The sequence below is a fragment of the Aedes albopictus genome, chromosome 3 (assembly GCF_035046485.1).
Source record: "Aedes albopictus strain Foshan chromosome 3, AalbF5, whole genome shotgun sequence".
NCBI lineage: Eukaryota > Metazoa > Arthropoda > Insecta > Diptera > Culicidae > Aedes > Aedes albopictus.
Window position 1 is genome coordinate 387,953,420 of NC_085138.1, and position 13,345 is coordinate 387,966,764.

The 13,345-nt window shown below is 36.9% G+C and overlaps 1 protein-coding gene across 2 annotated transcripts in view; it reads right to left on the reverse strand.

Annotated features, from left to right (window-relative positions):
- LOC109401597 (chitin deacetylase 1) overlaps positions 1–13,345 on the reverse strand; it is a 119,071-nt gene that overhangs the window by 18,980 nt on the left and 86,746 nt on the right. The gene's annotated exons all lie outside the window — the stretch shown is intronic.

Consider the following 13,345-nt stretch of genomic DNA (forward strand, 5'->3'; position numbering starts at 1 on the left):
AATCCGGTTAGTCTGGAGGGAGAGGGCGTGCCACTTGGACAGAAGTCACTGATCCATAAATCTAGTTCTAGCAGGTTGCTATTCCATATGTGAATATGTACTCCCAACAACTTTTCCAGTGCTTGCTTCTATGATGCTTGTTGGTTTGTTGTCGTTTGTTGGTTTGTTCACGTCAGGAAGTATGTATTGAAAACGTATTTTTCTTTGATTAGAAAAGTAGAATGGATTATTATCGTGTCGTGCAGCACCCGTTTGCATTTCGCAACGGATTTCACTCTCAACGTAGATGACACAATGACCCGAAAAGAATTTACATCTACTGTTTGAATATTTTATTATCACGCTCAACGCGTTAATTTGCATAAGGTCGTTAATATTGACCACTCAGTATCTGTTGGTTGACGAGCGCTGAAAGTGGTCCGGTCCTTGGTCGATGGTAGACGGCCGCGGTAACCGTGAATTTGCACGCGCATCGGCTGAACGCGCTGCTTGTAAGATGATGAAGAAAGCGAACTAATCCGCGCTACACCGTAACTTGTGCCAACAAGAGGTATAGGAAGAAGCCGGTTAGAGGTGGCTGTCCTTGAAATTGAAATGTGTGACCGTGTTTTCTCACTTCTCTTTCAACGAGTTCGATTCACTTTCGATGTGGGGAAGTTTGTTTCTGTCATAACATCCTAAGCTATTACATATAGTATTATGAAGAGCAGTAAGTTTTATTTTGGGAAATGTGTTTTAGCGAAACAATAGCCTTTGAATACAACACAGCAGTGATCGCATGGCAACCGCCTCTTGCCAAATTGCCATAAATCCATCCTCACGAGGGACAAGGAAATAAAACCGCCTTATCAAGGACGTCCTGTTGTGCTGCTCACTCACTGGTTGCTAAGCGTACATTCACTCCCGCCACTTGCCAATTAACTACCGGGTGGAGCCACCACACTTCGCACCCATCCACGTGAATGTGGTAGAACTGATCGTCAGCCATGGATGAAACCACGCCACGGTTCATGAAACCCATTACGAACGACGCCATGCATGCTGTGCTGGTGCTACGTTCGAAAGAATGCAGCAAGAATCTTTCGAAACCACTGCACTGCCTGCACTCAGCACTGACTGGTTGACGGCACCAGAACATGCACGATCGCATGTTGTGGACGAGTCGATCATCATCGCGCGGAGTCAGTCCGAAGGGGGTGGTGCAGGCGCGCGAATTTTTGCGCAATGTTCAAACGCCAACCCAAGCATTCGCCCACCTTGTCGCAGACATTAGCAATTTTGAGCACCATGGCCCGGCAAATTACATTTCTTTTGTTCATGGCACTACAGATTCCGAAGCTTTTGCAGTAACATAAAACACTAGAACCTCCTATATATTTTTTTTTTGAATGTACAAAAGACAACGCAAGGGGGGGGGGGTCGTTCAAAATATCCAGAAAAATGACCACGTGGTTTATAGAACGCATCTGAAATCCCCATGAAGCTCACTTGACAGTGATCAAAAATGGGTTGTCAAAACCTGTAGGTCCCGTGAAGCCCCCTCAAAGCCCCATGTAACGGCCCTGAGACCCTCCGAAATCCCTCAAAACGCATTTAAAAAATCCTCTGTTCCTGAAATGACCCCGAAAACCCCCTGAGATAGCATTGGACCCCTGTAACGCACCTGAGACCCTCCGAAACCTTAGAAAACGCCCCTGTAACGCCCCTGAAAGTCATCAGAATCTATCTGAAATGCTTCCAAAACACTGTGAAGCCTTCACGGACCCTCCGTAACGCACCTGAGACCTACACAAACGTCCAAACCCGTCCCTGTAGCACCTCCAAAACTCATTTAAAATCCTCTGAAACTTCCTGAAATGCCCTTTGAAACTCCCTGAAACTGTAACGCACCTGCGACCCTTTTAACCCTTGAAAATGCTCCTGTAACGCTTCTGAAACTCGCTGAAAATCCACTGAAACTTACTGAAATGCTTTCGAAAACCTTTTCGGACCTCTTGTTACGCATTGAAGACCCTCCGAAACCTTCAAAACCATGCCCGTAACGCCTCTGGAACCCGCTGAAAATCCTATGAATCTTTCTGAAATGCCTCCTTAGAAACCCAACATGATCTTTCCTTTAAATCTCCTAGCAACTTGCCCTTCTTAAAGTTCTTTGCAACCTTGAAATCCATTGGAATACCTGTGAGAAAACTCTTCATTTTAATATTGGAAATTTTTCTTGCCACTTGTTGCTTGTAAAAAAAAAGATTTCATTAACAAATGTGCCTACAAAAAAATGCAAACCCATCTTTGTGACTTTTTGAAATTGCGTTGGGAAAATTTCTGTTGAGATATTTAAAATCTTTGTTTTTGTCCTCCTGAATATACCTAAATAAATAGTGGAGCCTCGTAGCCGTGCGGTTAGGGTCACCAAGCTTCTAATCGCACCATGCTATGGGGTGAGGGTTCGATTCCCGCTCCGGGCGATGAAACTTTTCGTGAGAATAGTTTCTTCTCCGTATCCACTGGTGCATGCTCCGTGTGTCCCTTGTCTAGTGTTTAAGTTTCATTCAGTCTGTGCAGCCTCTGGCTGAAGACGGTGTCCGCGTCTTTCAAAAAGAAACTCCTGGAAAATATTCTTGATTTTTTTGAATATATGAATTGAATATATATGAAAATATAAGTAAAATTACCTATGTAAGAATTTAAGAAATAATTTCCTATACAAAAAAAGTTTTCATGCGATATTTTTTTCAAAGTGTTTTGCCCCCTGATAAATATAACAAAAAATACCTCAGCAATTTGCTTTGAGCTTTCCCAAAATGTAAGTTGTTTTCTTGTTGATACTTTGTTTACTCCACCCTTTTGTGAGTCGAATGACTATAGGTTAAAGACTCACGAAAATAAATAAATAACAACAACAACTCCACCCTTTTGAATATAATTAAATTACCAATATGATTTTGCGAATCAATTTGCTTCCTCACAAACATAACAATAAAAACCCTGATGGCTGTTACATTGCTCATGCCTCATGCGTGTGAAATAAATCTCCCCTATTTCTGCTCCTATAAACATCTTCCGCGGATTCCATGCGAAATGAATGTCTTTAGAAGTTTCTTCAGCGATTCTTTCAGGAAATCAGAAATTCAAAATTCTTTCAGCAATTTCTTTTCTTCTTCTTCTTCTTCTTCTTCTTTATAGCTCTACGTCCCCACTGGGACTTGGCCTGCCTCGCTTCAACTTAGTGTTCTTTGAGCACTTCCACAGTTATTAATTGAAGGGCTTTCTTTGCCTGCCATTGCATGAATTTGTATATTGTGATGCAAGTATGTACAATGATATACTATGCCCAGGGAGTCGAGGAAAAAATCCCGATCGGAACGGGAATCGAACCCGGATTGGCGATCCATAGCCTTAACTACTAGGCTAACTGGAGCAATTTCTTTTATGATTCCTAGAGGAAATCTTTCAATGCTTCCTTCAGAAACTCCTCCGATGTTTCTTTCACCAATTCTTTGAGCGATTCGATTACAAAATCATTTAGGGATTCATCAAGATATTCCTTCAAAGTATCCGTCTGAAAATTTTCAAGGCATTCCTTTTGAAAATATTCCCAGAATTATTCTTAAAATTGCTCGTTCGCTTCCTTTAGACAGGAACTCTTTTAGAAAATCTTCAGATATCGCTTCAGGATGGCTTTCATCAAATTTTCTAAAGATTTTTCAAGAAATTCTCCAGGGAGTGCATTAAATATTCCTCTAAGAAATTTTTCAGATTTTTCCAACAGTTTCTTTAGAAAGTCTTCCACTGGTACAGGTATTACTTCAACCAATCTTTTCGGGTTTCATTCATGGATATCTATAGCGATTCCATTAGACATCTCCACAGGAATGTCTCGTGGAATTTACTCAGGGTTTCTTCCAGAAAAATCTTACAGGAATTCCTCCAGATTCTTGTATGATTTTTTTTGTAATTCAAGGAGAAATTCTTACAGGGATTACTCAGAATATTTCTTCATGTACCGTAAAACGGGGTATAATTGATAAGCGGGGTAACATTGATCGACTTGACCCACCTCATGAAATGCGCTAACACACAATTTCAAGTAAACGAGTTTCTGCTGAAACATGGTGTTTATCTTTCATTGTTTAGCTACTGATTGACATAAAATTCATGAAAATTGAGTTTCATAAAGACAAAAATAAATTGATTTTCTAAAATTTGTAATGAATCGCAATGGGATACGATGTCAAACATTCATACTTGGCAAAAATGGCTAGGTACAATGTGACGCTCGAAAACACTGTATTGACTCAATTAGGCATCCCAGAGTTGAATTTCATAAACGAAATTTTTGATGAAACTGCTCTATTTCGATAAAATTGAAATGATTGCAATCATTTGTATCCACGGCAGATCTGGTGTATTGCCAGATTGTTTTTGACTACCTTCAGAACTTGGATGAAGAAGACATGACATCCCGAGACACAGCAATTGAAGACTTTACATGACAAATTACGACACCTAATGGCGAATTTGACAACAACAACGATAACAACGATAACGAAACTGTTCTATTCGCTTTGTATCCCGAGATAGAACAGTGTAAAAGTTTAGATAAACTATCGCTATCTATGTGCTTTTGACACATTTCACGTGTTACGTTTTGCGCGAGAATCAAACTTTTGCTTCCAAAAATTGTTATACATGCTAACCAACATATCGAACGATCAGATTTGAATAGAAGATTCAATTTATGCCTTCTAATTGGGAATTGAACCTTTTTAAATCCAAAGAAGTCGGGGCCCGTGGCGCAGTGGTCCACACGTTCGCTTCATAAGCGGATGGTCATGGGTTCGAACCCAGCCCCGGCACTTGCAATTTTTCGTCGGTTGCTCTTTCCCCCGAGAGCAGCTGGCATTAGAGCATATAGCTCTAATGGACCCGGAATTTGGATATCGGCGAACCGCAACTCTTAATGGACCCCCAATTGGACTGGAAAAGGAACAGCAGCCACACATCAGCAATCATCGTGCTCATCATTCTACCATGGACAGGGTAGACGAGTGAAAGAAGCACAATAAAGTAGAATAGAATAGAATACATTTAGGCGCTGTACAAAGTGGAAGTGCAGCGTCCAATTGGAATCGCTCACGTAGTACCCTAGTGGACAAAAGAGCTGTAAATTAGGTTAAGTGATGAAGAATAAAAAAAAAATCCAAAGAAATCAAGAAGTACAGCGTATCGGGATACCATCGCACAAAATGAAAAATTTCAACAAAACGCCAAGAAATTTGCTACTTACTCGAAGCAGTTTTCAAAGTTTCGAGTAGGGGAATTGGGGGTAATATGAACACCCTAAGCGTTTGTCGTCTTTTCCAATAGAAATATGACAAAATCGTTACATCGTAGATGGTAATATATTCTAAGAGTTCTGGAAGAAAATATTGATAAAAAATACAATTTTCTTACATTATTTTCGATTGCAAAAAATTAAGAAAACAGAGTCATCAAAAATAGTGCGGGTAAAATAAACAATCGATGGGGGTAAAATGAACATGTCTTCAAAAACTAGCTTAAATGCTTAATTACGATATATTCAAGTGTAGGTCAACAAATTCAATGTAATCTTTATATGCTACACTTTTAAATTTTTTGATATAAAATTTGGAATGTGCTGAAGTACTAAATGTACTAAAGTAAGCGGTTTTTAGGATAAAAATCTTATTTTATATGCGTAAAATATATTTTTCCTCAATTTTTGCTCTAGTTTTGTCATAATATGTATTCTAGATTTCAGTTTACCGAGATTGCACAAAATTTTATAAAAAATGAATAAAGTTTGAACCAGCTGATCATTTTACCCCCAAGTCGTGCTGATTTTAAATTTGTTCCCAAAATTGTATTGAAAGCATAACGTAATTATTTTTTTCAACTGAATATTGTCTTTTGGGAGTACATTATTGGAATATGTATGACATTACGTATGTCATAATCTGCGACAAATATACGAATGGACTTTAATTCATCTTACGTATCTTATTTGTCTTTGGGGTTCTGCTGCAAGCAACCATCTAAATATATTGAAAGTACTTCAAAATAGAGTTATTAAAATTATAAAATGCTTGCCTGTTTTATTTCCCTCAAACGAACTGTACACACCAAGTATTTTACCATTGAATTATCTACATAAATATAGCATTATATATACTATTTACAAAATCAAAAATGGATTCATCAAACATAACTTTGAATTAGTACCAGCAACAGAAGTACACTCGCATTTCACTAGACAAAGAGAAAGAATTTACACTAGTATGCCTCGAACTGAACTAGCAGCAAGAAACATCTTTTATTCCGGTGTAATACACTTCAATTTGCTTCCGCAATTCCTCAAACAAGAAACAAACATTGTACATTTTAAAAGAAATCTAAAAAAATATGTATTTGAGAATGGAGTTTAGTTTTAAGTGATTTAGCTTAAGTTTAGGTAATATAGCGATACTTGAACAGGAGTGGCTTCCCTAGTTTTGTAGCTGACCACAGTTTGTATTAACTTTTCAGCTATGTATTCAATAAAGGAAAAAAAAAAAATAAGTTAAATTTTACATCAGAGCATATTTTTCACGTGATTTTTGAACTTTTCGTTATAATGAAGTGATTTATTTAATTTTTAATTTCAAAATCTGCAGAAGTATAATGATTTAAGCGAATTGTGGGTAAAATGAAAAAGGGGGGGGGGGGATAAAATGAACAGGGTGGTGTTTCACAGTATTTAGGCTATTTTTGCATATTTTAACGATTGGGTTCTATGCAACAACATAAATCATTGTACTTCTGCTGATCTTGGACTTAAAAATTAACTAAACCACTTTAAAATGAGGAAAATAGCGAAAATCATACAAACAATATGGACTGATGTAAACTAATTGTAATTATGGTCAATTCGTCCAATATTCGAAATTTTCTACATGTGTGATACTATATTCTAATAATTTACTCCTAAAACAAAATATTTAGCGAAGAAAAAAAATAGTTATTGTTTTTAATAAAATTTTAGAAGTAACTTTAAAACAAACAGAGCTTGGGGGTAAAATGAACAGTTGGTTCAAACTTTACATAATTTTTACAAGATTTTGTTCAAACTCGGTATACTGAAATCTCTAACGTATATCGTTACATAAATAGAGTAAAAAGTTGAGAAAACATATCTTACTTCAACAAAATAAGATTGTTATTAGAAAATCCGCCTGTTTTAGTACATTATTTTCAATTAATTATTTCAGTACATTGCAAACTTTATATAAGAAGTTTCAAAACCGTAGCACATACAATATACATCAAATTTACTGACATGCAGTTGAAAATATCGAAATTATACACGGAAACAAATCTGATCCTGTTTTCATGATTCACAAATCATAAAACATAACGAATTGTCATTTTATGAAATCATGATCACGAATCATAATTTCATAATCTAAGCAACTAATACCTATCATGATTCAATGCAACCATTTTTATGAGCTTGAACTCATGAAAATTATCAAGCGTTACGCGCACTCCGCACACCTGTCAAAACGTGGTCATTCAGTGTGTGGTATCGTTGATGGTTGGTGGAAAAAATGAAAAAAAAGCCATTATTTTAATTGAAATGTAGTTTTAAATACAATAATTATGTAACTTTTTTGTGTTATTAGCGTTCTAGTGTGTTCTTCGTGAAACCATTCTCTCAAAGAAACTGGTAAGTAAAATCTGTCGAAAATGTTTTCTTACGTTGTTTTACTCATTTCTAAATTCGATTGCACACCATCGTTCTTGTTCTAGCTCAAACGTGACTGCCATTCCTTGTTCAATTCCGTTCCGACTTCGTTTGTTTTACCTCCGGCGCCGTCTAACGACACCAGCCCCATCCCGACTGCATAGTATCGGCCGCATAAAAAACGAGGCAGGCACCGTTCCGGCAGTGTCCGATTTTATTCCTGCACCTATTTCTTCCTAATGACTGAAAAAATATTTTCTAAGTAACATCCGATTGCACGCCATCATTCTCATTACAGCTCAACCAGCAGCGGCTGTCATTCCTCGCCCCGGATCCGTTCGATTCCGTTACGGCCTCGTTCCTGCTCCGGTCAAACGACACCAGCACCATTCCAATCGCATCTTTCTGTGCTATTGGAAATTCTTCATAGTAATTATTATAGAAACATATTTTGCTTTTGGGTCATCATTAAATCACCTCCGAAATGGCTGCAATTTATTTTTTAAATCTACCACTCATAAGCGATGCGCACCCGGAACCATGATTCGAAATCTCAATAACATGATTAAGCTTCATGGTCCTAGAAAATCTGTCAGATTCATAAGCGATGCGCACCCGAAACCATGATTCAAAATCTCAAAAATATGATTTAGCTTTATGATTTCAGGAAAAAAGTAACGCATTGGTAGCGTTACGAGACAATGGATTCTACTATTATGATTATAAATCATGGTGTATTTTTATAAAACGAAAATGTATAGCGCATTTAGGTCACCACTGGACTATCGCACTAGTTTTTACGAGTGCGAAAACGCAAATAGAAGAGCGCGATTGCATCCAATCAACTTGGTGTCTTCAGAGCACTTATTCAGCATACATCGAAGAAATAGTGCGCCGAAGACATCAATTTTATTTGATGCAATCGCGCAGTTTTATTTACTTTTCGCACATATGGAGGCTCAGTGCGCAGTCCAGTTGTGAACTAAATGCGGTATACTAGGCTCATGAAATCATGAGTCGTTGTAGTTTTGAGCATTTTTTTCTTATAGAATGTTTAGAACATAATCCCATCTACGATATTACATGGTAAAAATAATGATTTTTACATATTTCCATTGAAAACAACGCCAAACGCTTAGGGTGTTCATTTTACCCCCATTTCCCCTACGCTATCACACAGAATCCAATCGTTAAAACATGCAGAAATGCGCTAATTGCTGTAAAACATCACCCTGTTCATTTTACTCCCCTGTTCATATTACCCACAATTCCCATACTATTAGAGGAATATAAATAATTTTCTTCATTTTAGTGCAAAAATAATCTAAATCGACAGCAGGAGCCCGGAAATATCGTTCGATGAAGTTCAAAAACCGCGGTGTAGAAGTGCGTGGAATCCCGGGTAGAAGAGAATATCTAAATCATATCTCAAATCGAACACTTTTTGCTGTCATAGCTCGATGTGATTTTGATGAGTTATTCAAAAATCTAGTGAATATCTCACGAATAGCTCAAAGTGATATGATATCAGTTGTTGTTCTTGTCGAAATAGCTGAAAATTTCTACATAAGAACAAATTTAGCTCTTCTGCACGAAATGGAACACATACACCCATAGAAATGGCTCAATGTTAGTGGAATGCCATGTGTCCCTTTCTGAGCTGTGAGTACGAAGAACCGCATGCTCTTATTCCCATGTCATTTACAACAGCGAACCACAGTTGAGTGGCAAGCATCGCCGCCTGTAAATCCTAAGGTCGTAGGGTCGATGCTGGATGCTGCCATTTTTTTATTTTTTTTTTTCTAGAAAAATGTGACAAATCTTGTCTGCTATTGTTTTGATCTTGTAATATCTTAACGAGCTATTATTGAGTAGTTCACCATATTAGATTTTGCTATTATTTCTGTTCTTTTACCTCTTATATCAATCAAACCAATATCAGTTTTTGCTCTTCAGTAATTCAATCAATCATAACTGAATATGCTATTCAGCAGATTTTTCCACCTACTCGGGATGTGTCTTTTGATCTCAAGAACGGGAAATTTAAAATTTTTCTCGATAACTAACACCACCTAATGGCAATATCATCATCTTATTAGTGAATTTATAGATTGCTCATGACCTTCTGAACAACTTTGCCGAAGATATCATTATTCCAAATTAACTAGGTTCTGAGATATCGCATGTAATAACTTTTGAGTACTTCTATTGACGAGTAGAAACCGGATTTTTTTTTCAACGCAAATATATGTTTTTCTCCTAACGTACGTCGGACATTAGTGCGCTGAGTAGCTGATCAGATCCGCTATTCAGCGCACTTAATTCCACGTTAGATTTTACGTAAATCAATTACCTCATCAATAAATAGAAATATATAAAATATTAAAACTACACCATCAAAATATCAGTGACTATTCCCAAGCAGCACATAGGTCACGAAGGAGTGTCGACAGCGCAGGTTTTTGGTTGGACAAGAGTAATTTTCAAGTTATTCTAACCCAAAGGCAAAATAACTTGAAAATGACTCTTGTCCAACCAAAAACCTGCGCTGTTAACACTCCTTTGTGACCTGTGTGCTGCTTGGGTTAGTTTTTGGGTTTCTTCTACATTTGAAAATTATCGAATCCTACATTTACATTGCACATATATCGGGTTGAGAACTCTACCAAATACTGGTCTATAATTTTCCACCAGGTATTATTTTTTTTTTTTGTGGGCATTACCCGAGTAGGTGGAAAAATCTGCTGAATAGCATATTCAGTTATGATTGATTGAATTACTGAAGAGCAAAAACTGATATTGGTTTGATTGATATAAGAGGTAAAAGAACAGAAATAATAGCAAAATCTAATATGGTGAACTACTCAATAATAGCTCGTTAAGATATTACAAGATCAAAACAATAGCAGACAAGATTTGTCACATTTTTCTAGAAAAAAAAAATAAAAAAATGGCAGCATCCAGCATCGAACCTACGACCTTAGGATTTACAGGCGGCGATGCTTGCCACTCAACTGTGGTTCGCTGTTGTAAATGACATGGGAATAAGAGCATGCGGTTCTTCGTACTCACAGCTCAGAAAGGGACACATGGCATTCCACTAACATTGAGCCATTTCTATGGGTGTATGTGTTCCATTTCGTGCAGAAGAGCTAAATTTGTTCTTATGTAGAAATTTTCAGCTATTTCGACAAGAACAACAACTGATATCATATCACTTTGAGCTATTCGTGAGATATTCACTAGATTTTTGAATAACTCATCAAAATCACATCGAGCTATGACAGCAAAAAGTGTTCGATTTGAGATATGATTTACACACTAAGAATAAATCACAGAATTCGGTGAAAAATTTCACCGAATTAAAACTGTGAAATATGTTTTTACAGATCTTTCTGTGATATCCAATGTTTTCCAATCCAGCTGTCACAATTTCACAGTAAATTCGGTGAACGCAAACAATTCACTAAAATCTATGAAACTTTTACATTACAGTTCGGTGAACCTCAACTTTTTCACCGTGCGCTGTGATTTTTACCGAATTTCTGTAAAATCAGTTGTCGACCATATTGCCAAGCGAAACTTGCCGAAAATTGATAGGTGCTTATTGTTTGCGTGAGAGTATGTCAGTCATTGCTATAATAAAGTGAAAATTCGAAGATTGGACGATTTCCAACAGCGTTACAAGAGACTGGTTGGAATTTTCCGTAAGTAGTAATTGTACATTATTATTAATTCTTTTTTTGTCATGCAGGCCTATAAACTGTTGATTCTGCTGGGTTGAAGTGTTCGGTCGGATGCGGTAGTGCGGTGCATTGGAACATCCCATGAACAGCCACTTTCGTGCCGTTAATTTGTGTGCCCTCGCAGTGTTTAGCATTTGAGCATGAAAATAAATAAAACCATTTCAACCCGGGTAGAAGAGAATATCTAAATCATATCTCAAATCGAACACTTTTTGCTGTCATAGCTCGATGTGATTTTGATGAGTTATTCAAAAATCTAGTGAATATCTCACGAATAGCTCAAAGTGATATGATATCAGTTGTTGTTCTTGTCGAAATAGCTGAAAATTTCTACATAAGAACAAATTTAGCTCTTCTGCACGAAATGGAACACATACACCCATAGAAACCCGGGTAGAAGAGAATATCTAAATCATATCTCAAATCGAACACTTTTTGCTGTCATAGCTCGATGTGATTTTGATGAGTTATTCAAAAATCTAGTGAATATCTCACGAATAGCTCAAAGTGATATGATATCAGTTGTTGTTCTTGTCGAAATAGCTGAAAATTTCTACATAAGAACAAATTTAGCTCTTCTGCACGAAATGGAACACATACACCCATAGAAATGGCTCAATGTTAGTGGAATGCCATGTGTCCCTTTCTGAGCTGTGAGTACGAAGAACCGCATGCTCTTATTCCCATGTCATTTACAACAGCGAACCACAGTTGAGTGGCAAGCATCGCCGCCTGTAAATCCTAAGGTCGTAGGTTCGATGCTGGATGCTGCCATTTTTTTATTTTTTTTTTCTAGAAAAATGTGACAAATCTTGTCTGCTATTGTTTTGATCTTGTAATATCTTAACGAGCTATTATTGAGTAGTTCACCATATTAGATTTTGCTATTATTTCTGTTCTTTTACCTCTTATATCAATCAAACCAATATCAGTTTTTGCTCTTCAGTAATTCAATCAATCATAACTGAATATGCTATTCAGCAGATTTTTCCACCTACTCGGGAAGTAAATGAAAAACACCTATTTTGATTCTGACTTTTGATTTGAGAATAGTTCGATTAAACGTAAATAATTTATTTGCAAAATCACCGTAAATTTGTAGAAAATTCTCATAACGTTCTGCGAAATCTACAGAAACAAACAACGAATCCACAGAAAATCTGTAAAACAAATCACCGAAAGGTTCGGTGAATTTGACAGATGAACATTTTCAATCTTTACAGTTTGTTCGGTGAATCAAAAAATCACCGAACAGTTTACCGAAAAATCTGCTGTTGAGATTTCGGTGAAATTTCACAGAATTCGGCGATTTATTCTTAGTGTGTAGATATTCTCTTCTACCCGGGTACCTACAAATATTCTTTCAAGAATTGCACCAGAATTTCATCCATAATCTATCTCTATAATTATCTTATAATATCTCCAGAAAGTTCTCTATGGTATTTTTTTTAGGAAATTTTGTTAGATTTCCGTGAATTTTATATGGAATGACTCCTGTAATTCCCTTAAAAATACTGATATTATTTTATTAGACATTTGTCTTGAAATGTTTTGCAAACATTTTACAATCGGATTCCTAGAAATTCCTTTAGTGATATCTTTAGGAATTCTGTTAGGAAATCCGGAAGTTTCAGTTGTATCATTTCAGTTCCAATTTTCTATGATAGAAACGTTTAATGTACCCCTAATACGTCTTGAATAAAGATGCAAATATTGTTATGGCTGGGTTGACAATCGTCCTTCTCGTCACCACTGCGTGAAGATAACAATAAAACAATCTTCGTCCGAAAGAACAACGGTGACGATTAGCCTTTTCGTCGCCGACTGCGGGCTTCACGACGAAGCTCAATCATAA